Source organism: Gopherus evgoodei, chromosome 4 (assembly GCF_007399415.2).
Source record: "Gopherus evgoodei ecotype Sinaloan lineage chromosome 4, rGopEvg1_v1.p, whole genome shotgun sequence".
Lineage (NCBI taxonomy): Eukaryota > Metazoa > Chordata > Testudines > Testudinidae > Gopherus > Gopherus evgoodei.
The window spans coordinates 31472315-31492750 of record NC_044325.1 but is presented as its reverse complement, the minus strand read 5'-3'; the positions used below and the strand labels follow the sequence as shown (position 1 = coordinate 31492750).

The following is a 20436-nucleotide window of genomic DNA, read 5'->3' as shown; positions in this document are numbered from 1 at the left end:
AAAATGAATTATAGAAAATTTGTTACTCTACTTATATTTTAGATTTAATATAAAGTAGAATATTAAGGTGTGGGAAATTCTGGTACTAGAAAAATTAATCCATCAAATCAGTTTTACTAGCGGGAAGAAAAAAAGATAACTACTAAGAAAGCTAATGAACTTCTTGGAGTTTGCTGGAAGAGGTAATTGCCCGTCACAAAACCTGATAGTTTAAGAACTCCATTTACTATGGGAGGGAGAAGCCCCTTCAAAAATAGTCAAAGTTATAGGTCAGAATAGGAATGAGAGGCTGCTAGGCAACTCTCTGACACCACATTCTACAAACCATTACCCTCTGATCCCACTGAGGGTTACCAAAAGAAACTGCACCATCTGTTCAAGAAACTCCCTGAAGAAGCACAGGAACAAATCTACACAGACACAACACTAGAGCCCCAACCAGGGGTATTCTATCTGTTACCCAAGATCTATAAACCTGGGAACCCTGGACGCCCCATCATCTCAGGCACTGGCACCCTGTCAGCAGGATTTTCTGGCTACGTGGACTCCCTCCTCAGGCCCTATGCTACCAGCACTCCCAGCTATCTTCGCAACACCACTGACTTCCCGAGGAAACCACAATCCACTGATGATCTTCCAGAAAACACCACCCTAGACACTATGGGTGTAGAAGTTCTCTACACCAACATTCCACTCAAAGATGGACTACAAGCCATCAGGAACAGTATCCCCGATAATGTCACAGCAAATCTGGTGGCTGAACTTTGTCCTCACCCACAAGTATTTCAGATTTGTGGGACAATTTATACCTTCAAGTCAGCAGCACTGCTATGGGTACCCGCATGTCCCCACAGTGTCAACATTTTTATGGCTGACTTAGAACACCACTTCCTCAGCTCTCGTCCCCTAATGCCCCTGCTCTACACTGATGACATCTTTATCATCTGGATCCATGGGAAGGAGGCCCTTGAGGAATTCCACCAGGATTTTAACAGTTTCCACCCCATCATCAACCTCAGCCTTGTCCAGTCCACACAAGAGATCCAGTTCCTGTTTCTGGACACTACAGTGCAAGTAAGAAATGATCACAAACACCACCCTACATCGGAAACCTATTGACCGCAATACTTACTTCAGCTTTCATCCAGACCACACCATGCAATCCATTGTCTACAGCCACGCTCTAAGATACAACCACATTTGCTCTGATCCCTCAGACAGAGACAAACACCTCCAGGATCTCTATCAAGCGTTCTTAAAACTACAATACCTACCTGGTGAAGTGAAGAAACAGACTGACAGAGCCAGAAAGGTATTCAGAAGTCACATACTACAGGACAGGCCAAATAAATAATGCCACTAGCCGTCACCTACAGCCCTCAACTAAAACCTCTCCAGCGCATTATCAAGGATCTACAACCTATTCTGAAGGACGATCCCTCATTCTCACAGAGCTTGGGAGACAGGCCAGTCCTCGTTTACAGACAGGCCTCCAACCTGAAGCAAATACTCACCAACAACTACTCACCACACAACAAACACACTAACCCAGGAACCAATCCCTGCAACAAACCCTGTTGCCAACTCTGTCTGCATATCTATTCAAGGAACCTAATCACATCAGCCACACTATCCGGGGCTTGTCCACTTGCACATCTACCAATGTGATATATGTCATCATGTGCCAGCAATGCCCCTCTGCCATGTACACTGGCCAAACAGGACAGTCTCTACACAAAAAAATAAATGGACACAAATCAGACATCAAGAATTGTAAACATTAAAAAAACAGTAGGAAAGCACTTACATCTCCCTGGACACTCAACAGACTTAAATGTAATTCTTCAATAAAAAACTTCAAAAACAGATTTCAATGAGAAACTGCAGAACTGGAACTAATTTGCAAACTGGACACCATCAAATTAGGCCTGAATAAAGACTGGAAGTGATTGGTCATTACAAAAAGCAATTTTCCCTCTATTGATACTCACACCTTCTTGTCAACTGTTGGGAATGGACAACATCCACCTTGACTGAACTGGCCTCATTAGCACTGACCCACCATTTGGTAAGGCAACTCCCATCTCTTCATGTGCTGCAATATATATATATATTCACACACACACACACCTCACAGTATTTTTCACTCCATGTATCTGATGAAGTGGGTTTTAGCCCACAAAAGCTTATGCTCAAATATATTTGTTAGGGCTTGTCTACATCACAAAGTTGCAGCGCTGGTGAGGGGGTTACAGCGCTGCAACTTAGGAGGTGTACACATCTGCAGGGCATCACCAGCGCTGCAACTCCCTGTTTGCAGCGCTGCCCGTACTCCCGTTTTGTCTCGGGGTGTAGAGGATCCAGCGCTGGTGATCCAGCGCTGGTAATCAAGTGTAGACACTTACCAGCGCTTTTCTTGACCTCCGTGGATTAGCAGGTATCCCAGCATACCTGAGGAAGTCTCTGGTAATCAAGCTGGTCTCCTTCCCGGTTTGCTCTCGCGTTCCCTGAACCCGAGCAAGCAGGTCTCCTTCCCTGCGGTTTTGCAGGGTGGTTCGGGGAATGCGAGAGCAACCGCGGCGAAGCTGGTCTCCTTCCCTGGTTTGCTCTCGCGTTCCCCGAACAAGCAGGTCTCCTTCCCTGCGGTTGCAGAGAGGTTCGGGGAACGCGAGAGCAAACCGCGGCGAAGCTGGTCTCCTTCCCCGGTTTGCTCTCGTGTTCCCCGAACCTCCGTGCAAGCAGGTCTCCTTCCCTGCGGTTTGCAGGGGGGTTCGGGGAACGCGAGAACAAACCGCGGCAAAGCTGGTCTCCTTCCCCGGTTTGCTCTCGTGTTCCCCGAACCTCCGTGCAAGCAGGTCTCCTTCCCTGCGGTTTGCAGGGGGGTTCGGGGAACGCGAGAGCAAACCGCGGCGAAGCTGGTCTCCTTCCCCGGTTTGCTCTCGCGTTCCCCGAACCCCCCTTGAGCCGCCCAACAGCGCTGCAGTGTGGCCACATCTAACACCACTTGCAGCGCTGGTTGCTGTAAGTGTGGCCACTCTGCAGCGCTGGCCCTATACAGCTGTACTAATACAGCTGTAACAACCAGCGCTGCAAAATTTTAGATGTAGACATACCCTTAGTCTCCAAGGTGTCACAAGGACTCCTCATTGTTTTTTCCAGACAGGAAGTAATAATTGGATCTGTCAGGATGTAAATTAAACATTTTAAGCTTACAATGGTTTCCCATTTACAAACAAAGCCAAATGTTTATGAAGTCAACAAGAAATGAATACACAGGAAAAAATAAGTCGAGGGAGGGGATAGTAGTTAGCCTGTCTAGGAGCAAAGACAATCAACTCAGGAGACAGGGGGTATTTCCAGAAAGCAAATATGACACCTGGGCATGCTGCACCTAGGAAATAAATGGACAAGGTATTTGCATTCATGAAAGTAGGGTCTCAGCCAATCTCGGTTGAAAACGCTGCAGAGCACTTTGGGTGACAAACTTCTTTAGATGGGAGGTTAGTCTGTTAACTCTAGTCTCTAGAAAGCATGTTATGATTTTGCTTTATATGTAACCATTTGTTTCCAATATCCTTACTCACCATCTCTAGTATTTGATAGTACAGTAGCTTAGGCTTAATATCAATCCTGACATTAGCAGCTTCCGGTTACTGGCAACATATTACTGGGAATCAATACCATCCCATTAACATTAACCTTAATGGAATTCAGATATTAGCAACGGCACACCACTTATTAGAAACATTTTTGGAAGAAAGTCACCACCGGGGGCAGGTTTACAAAGCTGCAGCCAGGGAAGAAAGTGCTGGGATATGTCTTCAGGCAAGTTTGCAGGTCTGCAGCCAGAGAAGTCAATGCTCAGCCTACCCCAGCCCGTCCTTCTGGGGCTGCAATCTGGCAAACCTGCCTGCACACAGGAAGCACACAAGAAGTAAGGGGCTGTGCACAGAGCAGTAGCAGGGAGCATGGGCGCCAAGTTTATATAATTTTTGGTGGTTCTCAGAACGGATCCAGTCCTGCCTCCCACACCTGCCTTGCAAGCCAATATATATGCTACCCCTGTTCACACACGGGGTTGAAAACAACCCGGGCACAGGACCAGCAGCGGAGCCTTGGCAGCAGCTGGGACCCCTTGTAAAGCATGGGGGTGCTGCAGCAGCCCCCCAAAGCCCTAGTTCCTGCACCTACGAAAATAAGGTTAAGCGTGCCCTTCAAGTTGATACTAAGTGGACAACAGAGATATATTTTACATATATTTTGACGTAAATACTAAGCCCAAACATTGGAGGAGCCAGGCCCATGTTCCTCAACGTTGGTGTAGCATGGGCATCATAGGCCCATATAACTCGTCACCTATGGTGGGGAGAGAGGCTGCAGCACAGATGCTGGAGCTGTGCTCTCCAGGCTGTGCCCCGCTGGGGGACTGTATGTAGGGAAGGAAGTGCTGAGCCCTGATGCCTGGAGAGCACATAGAAAGATACAGTCATGCTTCTCTGTGGGCCTCACGCCTCTTAGAAAGCAGCAGAATCTGGGCTGCAGCCCCACCACCTTCCCCAGCTTCTGCCCTTCCCACAGGAGGTTGCATGGCTGCAGCCATGGGAACGGACTTCCCCCAGTGCTCTCTTCTCCAGCTGCAGTCTCACAAATCTGCCTTCGGCTTATTAGCAACTGCTGAATAATAGCAGTTTTTTTATTGCAACCAAGGGGATGCTAATCAGTAGAATCTACTGTAACTTATATTGATAGTGAAAACAGAATATCTTAGTGCTGTGGTGTTAAGCAAGTGCTGCTCCTGAGTTGAATCTCACAAACTGTTGTGTACTGTTTTTGTGGGAACAGCCCACCTGGCCCTCCCGGCTAGACATTGCAGAGAACGCTCTGAGGATTTGGGGGCTGGTGTGTGCCTATCATATCTATACATAGAGAGCAAAGCCTGAAAGGACCTTGAAGGCAATGCTTGTGTCACCAGAGGCTGGTGGGTTCTGGGAGCTGATCCACAGCAGGCACAGACAAGGCTGCTTCACCCTAAGGGCAGGTGGTGGTGAGTGGTTACACAACCCTGGGTACCCCAGGAAGTATCACAACAATAAACTGCAAAACCATTCAGTATGTCAGAATTACTTGAGAAGTTCTCAGTAGTGAAGATAAAAATATTTTGACCAAAATATACCTCAATTTCTGTGTTTTACTCTCCTTAATTGATAGTTAATCCAACAAAGCAAATACTGATCTTTGTAAATCTCTGACTGGTAACTGACTACTGCTATTTTCTGGACTCAATGGCTAGAGAAGAATTTTATCACCAGTACTGCCTAGGTTACAGAGTAATTTACTCAGTCAAATAAGAGCCTAGGGTAAGCACAGAAATGCCTACAAAAACACTGTCCCAAGACTGTAATCTACATTTTTGTAATTAGAAATTACTATTGTAGCAGTTGATGACCACTCTGGTATAATAAGTCTTTCAGTATTTCATTATAAATCCTTTTTTTCCTGGCGGTGTTAATAAATGAATAAAAATAAAGTGATTAATAGTTGAGTCAGAAACTACTTTCTGATCCAAATCTGATAGTTTAGAAACAACAAGAACGTGATAAGCATTCAATTCTGTTTAAATTCAGACATAATAGATCGCTGAATTAACAGCGCACACATATTTTTGGAGAAATCAAACCCCCATAGCACCAACTATAACAGATTTCAGTGAGAACACAGGTGTTTGGTATGTTTGAAAGTCTGATCATAACACAATATTTCTCATGTTCTTCTACACATTGTATGTGATACTTGTTAGAAAATGCTGAGCTTTCATCCAGTACACTATATTTACAGTTTCTAAACAAAAGTATTGCAAAGTGCACTGCTTTGCTTTATTGTTAAAAATGTCACTTCTGTTACTATAGCAAATGATCCATGCCTTTATGGCTCCAAAATATGCAATTTGTCAATATTTAGTATAATTGTTTCCATCTATATTGCAGTGTTTAAAGAATGTAACAGTATAATGCACCTCAAAACTTCTAGAGGTACCACATCAGACTGTAATGAGGTATCTGCATGGAAAGTGGCAGGTATGATGAATTTAATTGTGTCCCCCCTCCTCCTTTACCAGGAGGTTCTAATAATGTTTCTGAAGAAAGCAAACAGCCAAAAGAAATTGAAAAGCAAGCTAATTAACTCAGCTATTCCCATGTATTATCGGACTTTATATCTGTAACATGTTCATCCCCCACATATCAGGTATCTGCAGCACAGATGCCTATAATGCAGTGAGACAAAGTGTCAACCTTAAATGGATTTCCATGTTTCGTTTGTTTAAGACAAGAACCTTCATGAAGAATGAGCTAAAGGAGAGGGGATGATTAGAGAAGTCAAATGGAGAAAGAACAGGGTTCACAGGCCCTGGCAAACCATGTAATCCAGGAGTAGGCAATAGCGGGACTGCCAGCCAAATCTGGACGGCCAGACACTTATGAACAGACTGGCAAAAATCTTTTATTTAATTATCATTGTTATTATTTTTGTATTATTTTCTCTGGACCTTTACAATATTTTGACAAAGAAATTTGGATCTTGACAAAAAATAATTGATTCCTCCTCCTGTTCTATTATGCATTCTGTTGTTTGAATGGTCCACTTTGGGGAGGAAGGTAGGGAAGAAAAAGAAAAGGTGAGTTATATGTTGGGAGCAGGAGGAAAAGAACACCACAAAAACCTTTCCTTTCATTAGGCTTACTTTCAAAGATAAACTACTATCATTGCAAAGACATTACAGTATCTTTTCCTCCTACTCCCAACATATAACTCACCCTTTTTCTTTTTCTTCCCTACCTTCCTCCCCTAAAGTGGACTATTATTGCTATAGTTTGTAAAAAAAAAATCACTGTAGCAGCTGCTGTGGGAAGCAATATTCCCATTTCACATCTTAACGCAAGATAAGCAATCCAGTCATTCAGAAAAATACTTCACAAGAGATCAGTATATAATATGTGAGCATACTCCTTTAAGAATTTAAGATACCTTGGAAGGAATGAAAACATCACAAGTTGCTTAGGTTAATATAGGTGCTCTTTTCAGAAAGAAGACTACACCTCTATCCCGATACAACGCTGTCCTCGGGAGCCAAAAAAATCTTACCGTGTTATAGGTAAAAACTGTGTTATATTGAACTTGCTTTGATCCACTGGAGTGCGCAGCCCTGCCCCCCCCAGAGCACAGCTTTACCGCGTTATATCCGAATTCGTGTTATATCGGGTCGCATTATATCAAGGTAGAAGTGTACTACTTACTACCAGATTTCAGAGCAGTAGCCATGTTAGTCTGTATCAGCAGAAAGAACAAGGAGTACTTGGGGCACCTTAGAGACTAACAATTTTATTTGAGCATAAGCTTTTGTCGGCTAAAGCCCACTTCATCAGATGCATGTAGTAGAAAATACAGTAGGAAGACACACACACACCATGAAAAAAAATGGAGGCTGACATACCAACTCTAACCAGACCAATTGATTAAGGTGAGCTATTCTCAGCAGAGAAAAAAAAACTTTTGTAGTGATAATCAGGATGGCCCATTCAAACACTTGACAAGAAGGTGTGAGTAACAGCAGGGGGAAATTAGCATGGGAAAATAGTTTTTAGTTAGTGTAATGACTCATCTATTCCCAGTCTTTATTCAAGCCTTATTTAATGGTGTCCAGTTTGCAGATTATCACCAGACACACATAACAACAGTCCTTGCCCCCAAAGAACTAACTAGTTGGCTAAACCATTAGCTTAACTAAATTGATAAAAGCTATTTTAAACCAAGAGAGTGTCCATACAGGGGTCTGCATAAATTTATAGATGTTTAAAGATGCACCCCTGTTACTAAGGGTAAGTTTGTGCGTAGACAAGGCTTCACATGAATAAGTGGTTTGCAGGACTGGGCCATGATACACCAAGGATAAAACCCACTTGGAAGAAAAATAAGTTAAAGTTAACACCGTCTCAAATTTCCTCCACCAGTCTTTTCTATTAAGTAACACTGAGACAGAGATGGCATGTGACTCATGTTCACACAGATATGTTGTGGAAGTCTTCACAAGGAATATGAGTGAGACGGTGCCAAAGTATAAGGGACTGAGGTGAGAGAGGGAGAAGGAAATAACAAAAGCATTGAGGGTGGCACCATTAGTGGAGTGAAGGAAGACAAAATAAGATCCAAGATGTAGGCCAGGATGAAGTTGAGCCATGAAGGCAATGAGGAGAGTTTAAGATTTTATATTGCTTCCTAAAATGCACTTCCTTATTTTTCTAGCTTTTTAGAAGTATTTATCAGAATGACTAACGCATGGCAATAACTTTACTTTTAAGCTTTTAAATTTTGCTTCTTTGCACAGTTGCAAAGCATCAAAAGACAGGTAACTCCCCTCTTGTATCACATTATATAAGAGATCCAGCTACTTAGGTACACTCCTAAGGTAACTGACAAATATTATTATGTTAGTACACAAGACAAGACATTCCACAGGATTAATGTTATAGACAGGTTTGTATATAGAATTTTAATCAGGATTTTGCTTAAATACTACCATTGGATTATTAGTTACATATAAGGGATCTATAGTTGCATTTAATCTCAATATCTGACTCCAGATCATAAGATGAGATTGGCTGGCACAAAACTTTCAGATCCACTAATTGAGCGACACTTCTTAAAGTATGTAATTCTTTGATCAAGTGACAGACATTTACGAGCAAGCCTCTACTTGTTGAAACTGAAGCATCACCACTAACAGTAGAAGTTTAACACAGATCTGTCAATCAGTTCTGAAGGTAGCAGAATTTATTAGGTCTTGAAAAAAACAAAGCTGAAAGGCTAGGGAAAGATTTTCTATACTCATAAACTAGTTAAAAGTTTAACTATGACAAATATTTCCTTTTGGATGATCATCTCAAGTTTTTGGTGTTAAGAAATTAGGAGACAAATGTTCTCCTTTTATCATACTTAAGACTAAGAGCTGCAAATTAGCATACTGAAATAATGCTATCTCAATAGAATATAGTAGAGAGATCAAATATGGGCAACGAGAATGATCGGGGCACAGAAAATTCTCACCGAGGAGGAACTGAAAAGATGTACTCCGTTTACTTTAAAGACACAAACAACAAGGAACATGATGAGAGCTTATAAAAAACTACAAGTGGTAAAAGTACATCAGGATCTTCTATTCATCTCAGTACAAGAAAAAAGGGACACTCAATGAAACTGAAAGGTGGCAAATTCTAACAGTAATTTTTTTCAGACAATATACAATTAGACGGTTGCACTCAGTGCCCCAAGATAGAGGCCAAGAACCTAAAAGGATTCAAGAGGATTAGACATTATACAGAGAAGATTATTCAGTTTTAACAGTAAATATATATTTTTAAAAAGCTCTGGAAGGTATTTGAACTGTCAAGATTCAGAGCATACACTAATCTCTAATTTTGAGGATTAGGAATAAAATTCCCCTGGAGGCAGGTATCCCACAATTACCTGCTGCAGGTCTCTCTCTCTCTCTCCCTGTAGCAGCTGGTATTGGCCACTGGTCTGATCCATATGGCTATTACGGGAATGATTTAAACCCACAAATGTAAGAAAAGGACCCTGCCCCCAAAATCTGTAAAGCATTCAGTTCTACTTAGTTACTGAATTACACACTTTTAAAATATATATATACACACACACACACACACACACACACACACACACACACAGACTCTTTCACTGTTAGGGTGGACTTCTGTACTACTCAATGATCAATTTAAACAGTTTCCAATTTAACTCAATGTCTTCATGTTGCAAGAGATCTTTGTGCTCTAGTCATGAGAACAAAGAGCTGTAAGCACAGAGGATCCTGAATCCTATTCCCAGGTGAGCTGCTGACATTATTTGACTTCCTGGTGTAAGTCTAGCTGCGGGGAGGAAAGAGAGAGACGCAGCACTGCACTAAAAATTAGAAGCTTCAGCTAAGGTGAGATTTCAGATACAAGTTACAAAATAAGTTTTTGCTTAAGCCTGCTTGGCTGTTTTGCTTTCTTTTCTTTTTTCAAAAGATTAAAATAAAAGTACACAGATTGTGTACTGGCCTATGCGTGAAGTGGTGATCATTCCCAACAATCATTAGCACTCAAAACCACCATTACAATCTGTATACTTTTTGGTAGACCAGGTCTACACTATAAACGTATCTCAGTATAACTATATCACTCAGGGGTGGGAAAATCCACACCACTGAGCTATGCAGTTATACCACCTAACCCCAGTGTAGACAGTGCTATCTTGATGGGAGGGCTTTCCCCCATTGACATAGCTACCGCCTCTCACGAAGGTGGATTAACGATGCCAACAGAGCAGCTGTCCTATCAGCAGAGCAACATCTTCACGAAAGCGCTGCTGCTTTTTAAGTGTGGACCTGCCCATAGTCTTTTACATACATGAAAATTCAATTATTCTTTCTCTGCAAAATTTCTCTCATCCACAAAAACAGTCCTGTCAGGTCACAGTACAGGTATATTGGTAGATTAACATGAGAAATACTGTGCACTGTGTAGCAATTTCCACCAAAGATTTAGCAGCACATTGAGAGTTAAGCCTCACACATTCTTGTGAGTACCTGGGCTGTAAAAATGAGAAAAGTGATTAAGTGACTTACCCAGTGTCACAAAGTTGGTTTTAGAGACAGATCTGAACACAGACTTCTTAATTCAGGTTCATAGAATAAGAGGGTTAGAAGGACTCAGGAGGTCATCTAGTCCAACCCCCTGCTCAAAGCAGGACCAATCCCCAAGAGATTTTTTACCCCAGTTTCCTAAATGCCCCCTTCAGGATTGAACTCACAGACCTGGGTTTAGCAGGCCAATGCTCAACCACTGAGTATCCCTCCCCCAATCTGACAGATCTAACCCCAAGACTAAGCTTTCTGATTACTTTCTGCATCTGTTCTGAAGAGAGTGTATACCAGTCTCATAGCCATTTGGCAACCTACACAAATTACGTTTACATTTACACAAACCATGTTAGAATGATGAAAGTTTCAGTTCTAGTTATCTTTCTGTAACAGTTTTTAAAACAAGAGATTGCCACAATAAATCCTTAACTAACGCCAATAACAAGTATGATGTATTTGGTAAAGGTTGTCTTGTTTTACCCACTGGTATGAATCTAGAACTGTATCACATATGCAACAGTTTTTTCTTATCTCAAATGAAGGCTAACTTGGTCTCAAGGCTCTGATAGTCCTGCTGAAATTAATTCAAAGAAATGAACTAAAACTGCTTATTCTACAATTGCATCAGAATATGTAATATGTCTACACACAAAATTTCAAGCTATCTCCTAACGGCTCAAACCTGAGAAAACAGCCCAGCAGCACGTCTGTGCATGTATGTAAGATGACTTATAAAATAATTCAAGTCTTTCCTATATGCATCTCTGTAAGTCATCCAGTGGCCAGGTATACATGACTACAACACCATCATCTATGACTCAGCAGGGGAATCTGGACACATAAGGAAATTCATTTATATTAACAAATACACCATAAAAAAATTAAGCCAGAGTGTAACTAAGAAAAAGTAGTTCAAGATTTCCAAACTTAAAAACTGTGTTTCTAGTCTGACCAAAACATATAAAATTGGAGGAAAATGTCAACCCACTCCAAATGCTGCTAATGCTGTGCCCTGAAGCAGATTAACATAACTCTTAGTGAGACTGTGTCAAAGTATAAAGAGATACGGTTGGTGAGATAATATTTTTATTGGCCCAACTTCTGCTAGTGAGAGACACAAGCTTTTGAGCCAGAGTTCTTCTTCAGTCTCTTACCCTAATAGAAACTGGCCCAATGAAAGATATTACCTCACCTACCTTGTCTCTCTAATATCCTGGGACCAACATGGCTACAACAACACTGCATACATCAAACTATAAAGAATTTAGTATCAGTTCTTTGGGAAGCATCAGGAATAGAAACAAACATTGATTGTAAACTTGAACAGGCCTTTCTAAATGTCCTCCTTGCCCACATGAAGACCCCATGCAAGTCAACATTTGAACTGAATTACCAATTACTGCCTATCACACCAACTTCTCAAGTCATAGATACTACAGACCTGATTCACTCGGCCAGTGATTATTATGTGTATGTACAAGAAACAATCACATAGTGCTACTACACAGAGAGTGGTGCTGAAGTACAGTAGAACAGCAGAGTTGCAAACACGTCAGGAATGGAGGCTGTTCGTAACTCTGAAACATTCATAACACTGAACAAAGTGTTATGCTTGTTCTTCTAAAGTTTACAACTGATCAACTTGATACAGCTTGAAACTTTACTGTGCAGAAGAAAAATACTGTTTTAAATAAAACATAGAAACAGTTTCCTTTTTAAAAAAACTTCCCCTTTATTTTTAGCAGTTTACGTTTAACACAGTACTGTATTGTATTTGTTGGGGTGGGGGGGGGTAGGAGGGGTCTCTGCTGCTGCCTGATTGCCTACTTCTGGTTCTAAATGCGGTGTCTGGTTAACTGGTCAGTTTGTAACTCTGGTGTTTGTAACTCTGAGGTTCTACTGTAGTAAGTTCTCAATTGGTTCAATGCATTTCAATGTATCAATTACAATTCTAGTTATAGGAAAATTATTCTCTGAAGGTACATACACCCCAAGCGCATTCCTTTGAATATATTACACTTTCCGATATTCTGCCAAGAGTAACCATTTCTACTTTTTAAGGTTCAGACAATGCAATCCACTGAGTTTATTTACATTTGGAAGCACAAGAGAACATAACTAACGATAAAAGTACCATCTACTCAGCCTGACAGTTACGCTGGCATTGAATTTCTAATTGGGAAATAAACATTTGTACTCTGGTTTCATACACAAGAGCTTCAAAGCAGGAAAACATAAGTCAGTGAATGTAAGTAAAAGGAATTCCCCTCCCCTTATGTAATACAAGTATAATACTTGTCCACTGAGAGTGGTGTTAATGTTCGTAAAGTGCTATGAGATGTACTCTTCTATACCACCTTTTAGTCAAATAAATCAAAGCTTAACACCTCTGTGTAAGGTAGATAAAGTTATTACCACTAACAAACTCATATCCAAAATAGATGTAAGAGGAAACAGAAATACAAAGTGTTATTATTTACACACCAGAAGTGATTGCATTTCAGTGGTGCTGTATGTGCAGTTTGCCAAGCACTTCAGATTTATCATATTATGCTGTATTGGTTCGGCTACTAGAAAGAAAAAGAAAAAGCTAAAAAATGCTGTATTGCATTCCCTGGGCCCAAATCCAGATATGGTTTAAATGGGTGCAAATCCTACAATGTTGAGTATCAGAGGGGTAGTCATGTTAGTTTGGATCTGTAAAAGCTGCAAAGAATTCTGTGGCACTTACTTATAGACCAACAGAGGTTTTGGAGCATGAGCTTTTGTAGGTGAATACCTACGAAAGCTCATGCTCCAAAACCTCTGTTGGTCTATAAGGTGCCACAGGATTCTTTGCTACAAAGTTGATGTCTTATTACCTTCCTATGTATCTGTTATGGTGATAGCACTTTACATTTCTAGGCATCTTTTGCCCAAGAATCTCAAATTGCCTGAAAAACACATGAAGTCTCACACCACTTCTACGGTTGAGGCGGGAGTCATCATACATTCCCTTCTGTGACAGAGGGAAAGTGAAATGCATAAGCAAGCAGCATGAAAACCCCATCCCACCAGCAGTGGGAATGTACCAGAGGGACAAGCATGCACATTGCCTGCAAAGTACTCCAAGTTCGTTTAGATGGGCAATGAGATAGCCATGAGGAAAAGAGTTGGGCTGGGGTTCCCACACCTCACCATGGGGACGGTGCAAAGTCCTGTGGAGTGGAGGGGGCCCCGCCACTCACTGGTTTAAAGAGAGACTCTGCAGACAGCCATGGAGAAGGAAAACTAAGCCAAGCCCGTGGGCTGAAAGGGAATCCTACAACTCAGTAGGAGGCAGAAGGGGAAGCTGCCTGAGGTGGGCTAAGGGGAGCCCTGCAGCCCAGCGCTAGGGTGGGAGCACAGGGGAAACCTGGAGGGAGAGAGTGAAGGGGGCCGTAGGCCAGCACGGGGGCAGGTGGGCAGTGATGCTGGAGGGCTACAGTCCAGCCCCCGCACTATGGAGGGTGGGTGCTTTAGCCCAGCACTGGGGCGGGTGGGCTGTAGCTCAACTCTTGGACAAGTACAGGGAGCCCTGTGGGCGAGAGGGGTATCAGCCCAGCTCCCGGAGGAAGGGGCCGGGGCAATGGCCCGTGAGCCCAGATACTCACCACCACTGCCTCCAGTGGCTCCTCACCTCCGACAGCGGCAGCTGCCCGCCGGCTCCATTCGCGTCGCGGCCCGACCCGCTCAGCGGCTCCTTCTGTTTCCTCTCTCCGGCCCCGCTGCCGGAGCGGCCGCCGCCGCCGCCGCCGCCATTTTGATCCCGAGCCCTAGACTGGGAGGAGAAGCGCCAGGGAGCCTGCGCGGCGGCGGCTCTGCGGCGCCTGGGTCACGTGGTTCGCCGGGGAGGGAGGCGGTCGGAGGCGCTGGTGGAGCCATGGGCTGTGGGGAGGAGCTGAGCAGGGGAGCGGCGCGGGGCGGTGACGTGGAGCGAGAAGACGGGGGATGTGGGGGGAAGCACCCCACGGGTCTCCCGTGGGCCACACCCGCCCTCCGTGGGGTAGGGGCGAGGAGGTGCCCGCCCCGCACCGAGAGGCCAGTCACAGCACCGGGGTCACCAGCGTGCGCGCGTCCCGCCACTTCGGCTGTTCCCCTTCCTGCTCCTGGCGTGCTCAAGGTACCAGCTCCAGCCAAGCATGTGAGCCCGGACAGCGCACCTGAGGAGATGCTGGTTCGGTTGGCATCTGTTACTGTACAACCTTCAGTTCATTGCTTTTCCTGGTACCTCCCCTGTGTAATGATGCCCATTTTGGGCGCCACACTGGGGCAAGTTACAGCAGTGTCCCTCTTACAGCCGTTTTCTGGCCCATTTGAACACGCACATGTAATTTACACCAGGTTTGAACTGAGAGTGGCATGGGAGTGGTAGCTGCTTACAATAAGAATTAATTTAGCTCCTTTTTTGTTTAAACTTCCTGTGAGCTTGTTCACAGATCACAAGCAAAATTCTGATCAGTCAGATTCCAATTTAATTGGAGTTACTGTGGATTTATGCTGGTGTATTCTAGATCTGAGCCTCTCCCGACTTCTACTTGTCTAGCATTATTGTATTAGACAAGGTGGGTGAGGTAATATATTTTATTGTACCAAATTTTATAGCAGCCAAAAGTATGCTGGCTGTGTTTCATAGGAGACAAAGGTCAGAGCAGGTCTAGATCAGTGGTTTTCAAACTGTTTTTCTGGCAACCTACTTGAAGAAAATTGTTGATGCCCGTGACCCAACAGAGCTGGTGAGGTTTGCAGTGTGGGAGCATCTCAGGGGGTAGAGGTTTGGGGGGCAGGGGTGAGGGGTTCAGAGTGGGACCAGGAATGGGGTTCAGGGTATGTGGGGACTGGGGCGGGGAGTTGAGGTGCAGGAGGGGGTCATGGCTCTGGGCTGGGGATGCAGGCTTTGGGGTGGGACCAGGGATGAGGGGCTCGGGGTGCAGGAAGGGCTCCGGGTTGGGGGAAGCTCGGCTGGGGCAGGGGGTTGGGGCATGGGCTTACCTTTGGCGGCTCCCAGTTAGCAGCACAACAAGGGTGCTAAGGCAGGCTTCCTGCCTGTCCTGGCACCATGGACCAGGCTGCGCCCTGGAAACAGCAAGCAGCAGATCCAGCTCCTATGCAGAGGCACATAAGTGGCTCCAAGCAGCTCACACCCACAGTCATCCCCCTCCCCCCGGAAATGGCCAATGGGAGTGTGGAGCCAGTTCTTGGGGCAGGGGCAGCATGTGGAGCCCTGTGGCCCCTCCACCTAGGAGCCAGGACCTGCTGCTGGCCACTTCTGGGGTGCAGCGCAGGGTCAGAATAGGTAGAGACTAGCCTGCCTTAGCTGGGCAGCATGACTGATGGGACTTTTAACGGCCCAGTCAGCAGTGCTGACCAGAGCTGCTGCAACCTATTGCCTTACATTCCATGACTCAGTACTCAGTCACAAGCTACAGTTTGAAAACCACTGGTCTAGATGATATGGTAATAAAAATGCCAGAGGCCCTTTTTATGCTGCAAATCCTGTCATTGCTAGCTCCGCTGCTACTGCAATGTTTATTTTCAAGAAAATTCTCTGTAAATAGATGCAGCCAGAAAGGATCAAATCATATTAAATCACTATGGTCAAGAGATGAGTTTTCCTTAACTCTACAGAAGCCACAAAAATGTGCCCCAAAGAGTTGTTATTGTGTGTGGGGGAGGAGAGGGGGTGAACCACTTCATCAAACCTCAAGTATCAGAGGGTAGCCGTGTTAGTCTGGATCTGTAAAAGCAGCAAAGAATCCTGTGCACCTTATAGACTAACAGACGTTTTGGAGCATGAGCTTTCGTGGGTGAATACCCACTTCCTCAGATGCATCTGAGGAAGTGGGTATTCACCCACGAAAGCTCATGCTCCAAAACGTCTGTTAGTCTATAGGTGCCACAGGATTCTTTGCTGCTTTCATCAAACCTGATTGCCTGTGGTCCACAGCAGAACCCAACACCATGTGTTGTAAGGAACAAGCATCTTTCTGTGCTGCAAAATAACCTGCATCTGGGAAGGTTTTTCAGGGTGCATGGAACTGGATTTCATACACATGCCAAACACCAGATCACCTCTCCTCCCCTTGTTAACATGTTCATTGTACAAGAAGTGCTGGGCACATTGAAAAGGCATAGCCCAACACCTGTGAATTGGACTCATCTTGCTTGTTGGGAAGAAGAGCTATGATCAGTTACGTCCTCTTCTGACTGAGTTTTCTAACATTCAATGTATGGAAGAAATCCTTCCTCCCACCCAGTAAACTTTCCTAGGTGCAGCAGAGCTAGCTAACTTTCACCAGTTGGTCCAATAAAAATATTACCTCTCACACCTTGTTCTCTAATAATATTTATTTGTATTCTAATGTCACATCAAAGTCCCACTCAAATTTGGGGTCCCATTGTCTGTGTTTTGTTCAAACACAGAGTAAAAGATGATCTATGCTTCAGGGAGTTACAATTAAACTAATGGGTTTGGTCTTCCAAGATGCAGAAAGATTCCTGCAAGGTAATGAGTGCAGATCAGCATACATTATTTTCAATGGGAGTTGAGCTCACTCAGCACTAGCAGAAGCTTAATGCATAATAATTCCCAGAGATATTCCATTATCCACCTTACTCAGACAGTATAATTCTGATTTGCTGGAAGCAATACTTTTTTATTCGTGGCCACCTGAACTGTGACTTTATAATGTTATAGATCAAACCGTTCCCATCCAGTTTACCACTGCTTTTTTCCAGATAAATTGCAGTTAAATTGTGTAGTGCTCAGGGCAGTATATCACTGTAAAAAAAAAAAGTCACCCTTTAAAGTACTGTATATTGACTAGTAATTGAGCAGAAAGTAACAGTATTCTCAAGTGGGCAAAACATAAAACTAGAGATTGATGTTTATTATGCTAAGTAGGCGTCTTTAGTGGTGATATTGATGTGAGTCTCCAGGCATACAGGCCTTGGCTATTACCAACTCTTTATCTAAACCCTTCTCTTATTTATTTCCCACAAGCCTTTTGTGCTCCTAGCTCCTGCTGTGGTATGACAGAGCCAGCAATGAGACCAGGCTGTGCAGCTCTCTGTTAGGACTCTGTCAACATCACTTTTTAAATTTGCTAAACAAATTGTTCCACCATATGCACATTTATATTGTCTGTGATACATCAGTACTACAGCCTTTTAGATACATAGATCACCAACAAACATAGTAACAGTAATGAAGTATTCCTGCAGATTTGATTCCTAGCTAGTCTGATAAATTAACCATTATTACACATTTTTTAAAAAAGTTAAAAGAACATTATTAAGGTTGCAAAGTCAAGTGCTCAAAAGTTAGGAAATTCCTCAGTTGAGATTGTGTCTGTAACTTAATTCAGTCCCCTGTGCATATGCATTATGACATGTTCTTTAATCACATGATCACATATTTTTTTCCACAGGACCCCTACCTCATTAAGGGCACAGGATGGGCAGTGCTCATTTCATGACAGCTATTAAATATTTTGTCTTCTTCTCATTGTTCAACATGCGGTCCTTAGGCCTTATTTACTAACTATTCAAACTCTGTTAGAATCATAGAATATTAGGGTTGGAAGAGACCTCAGGAGGTCATCTAGTCCAATCCCTTGCTCAAAGCAGGACCAACACCAACTAAATCATCCCAGCCAGGGCTTTGTCAAGCTGGGCCTTAAAAAACATTAAGGATGGAGGTTCTACCACATCCCTAGGTAACCCATTCCAGTGCTTCACCACCCTCCTAGTGAAATATTTTTTCCTAATATCCAAACTAGACCTCCCCCACTGCAATTTGAGACCATTGCTTCTTGTTCTGTCATCTGCCACCACTGAGAACAGCCTAGCTCCATCCTCTTTAGAAACCCCGTTCAGGTAGTTGAAGATTGCTATCGAATCCCCTTCATTCTTCTGCAGACTAAATAAGTCAGTTCCCTCAGCCTCTTCTCGTAAGTCATGTGCCCAGCCCCCTAATCATTTCATTGCCCTCCGCTGGACTCTCTCCAATTTGTTCACATCCCTTCTGTAGTGTTGGGACCAAAACTGGACACAATACTTCAGGTGTGGCCTCACCAGTGCCGAATAGAGAGGAATAATCACTTCCCTTGATCTGCTGGCAGTGCTTCTACTAACATAGCCCAATATGGTGTTGGCCTTCTTGGCAACAGCGGCACACTGCTGACTCATATCCAGCTTCTCATCCACTGTAATCCCCAGGTCCTTTTCTGCAGAACTGCTGCTTAGTCAGTCGGTCCCCAGCCTGTAGCGGTGCATGGGATTCTTCCTTCCTAAGTGCAGTACTCTGTACTTGTCCTCATTGAACCTCAGATTTCTTTTGGCCAATCCTCCAATTTGTCTAGGTCACTCTGGACCCTATCCCTACCCTTCAGCATATCTACCTCTCCCCCCATCTTAGTGTCATCTGCAAACTTGCAGAGGGTGCAATTCATCCCATCATTCAGATAATTAATAAAGATGTTGAACAAAAATGACCCTAGGACTGACCCCTGGGGCACTCCGCTTGATATCAGCTGCTAACTAGACATCAAACTGTTGATCAGTACCTATTGAGCCCAACAATCTAGCCAGCTTTCTATCCGCCTTATAGTCCATTCATCCAATCCATACTTCTTTAACTTGCTGGCAAGAATACTGTGGGAGACCATATCAAAAGCTTTGCTAAAGTCAAGATATATCACATTCACCGCTTTCCCCATATCCACAGAGCCAGTTATCTCATAGAAGGTAATCAGGTTGATCAGGCACGACTTGCCCTTAGTGAATCCATGTTGACTGTTCCTGATCACCTTCCTCTCCTCTAAGTGCTTCAAAATGGATTCCTCGAGGACCTGCTCCATGATTTTGCCAGGGATTGAAGTGAGGCTGACTGGTCTGTAGTTCCCCGGGTTCTCTTTCTTCCCTTTTTTAAATATGGGCACTATATTTGCCTTTTTCTGATCATCCAAGACCTCCCCCAATCACGAGTTTTCAGAGATAATGGCCAGTGGCTCTGCAGTCACATCAGCCAACTTCCTCAGCACCCTTGGATGCATTAAATCTGGACCCATGGACACGTGCATGTCCAGCTTTTCTAAATAGTCCTTAACCTGTTCTTTCACTGCTAAGGGCTGCTCACCTCCTCCCCATACTGTGTTGCCCAGTGCAGCAGTCTGGGAACTGACCTTGTCTGAGTATTTCAGCTTTTTCCACATCATCTGTCACTATGTTGCCTCCCCCATTCAGTCAGAGTCCCATACTTTTCCTGACCTTCTTGTTGCTAACATACCTGTAGAAACCCTTCCTGTTACCCTTCACATCCCTTGCTAGCTGGAACACCAGTCATGTCTTGGCCTTCCTGATTACACCCCTGCATGCTTGAGCAATATTTTTATACTCCTACCTAGTTATCTGTCCAAATTTCCACTTCATGTAAGCTTCCTTTTGGAGTTTAAGCTCACCGAAGATTTCACTGTTAAGCCAAGCTGGTCACCTGACATATTTGCTATTTTTTCTGCACATCGGAATGGTTGTTCCTGCACCCTGATTAAGGCTTCTTTAAAATACAGCCAGCTCTCCTGGACTCCTTTTCCCCTCATATTAGCCTCCCAGAGGATCCTGCCCATCAGTTCCCTACGGGAGTCTAAGTCTACTTTTCTGAAGTCCAGGGTTATGATGACAGGATTATTTATTTCCTCCTGGTCTTTTCTATGGTGCTCACAAAC

General features: G+C 43.8%; 1 protein-coding gene across 6 annotated transcripts in view; it reads right to left on the bottom strand.

Moving 5' to 3' along the window:
* Window positions 1-14479, bottom strand: part of BTBD7 (BTB domain containing 7) — a 112771-nt gene extending 98292 nt beyond the window's left edge. For 4 of the 6 annotated variants that reach the window (XM_030558859.1, XM_030558865.1, XM_030558866.1 and 1 more), the window contains exon 1: window positions 14326-14479. The gene's annotated coding sequence lies outside the window, so the exon portion shown is untranslated. Of the gene's footprint in view, window positions 1-13177; window positions 13264-14325 lie in introns of all 6 variants that reach the window. The other 2 variants (XM_030558863.1, XM_030558864.1) reach the window with 1 other exon arrangement.
* Window positions 14480-20436: the final 5957 nt, after the last annotated feature.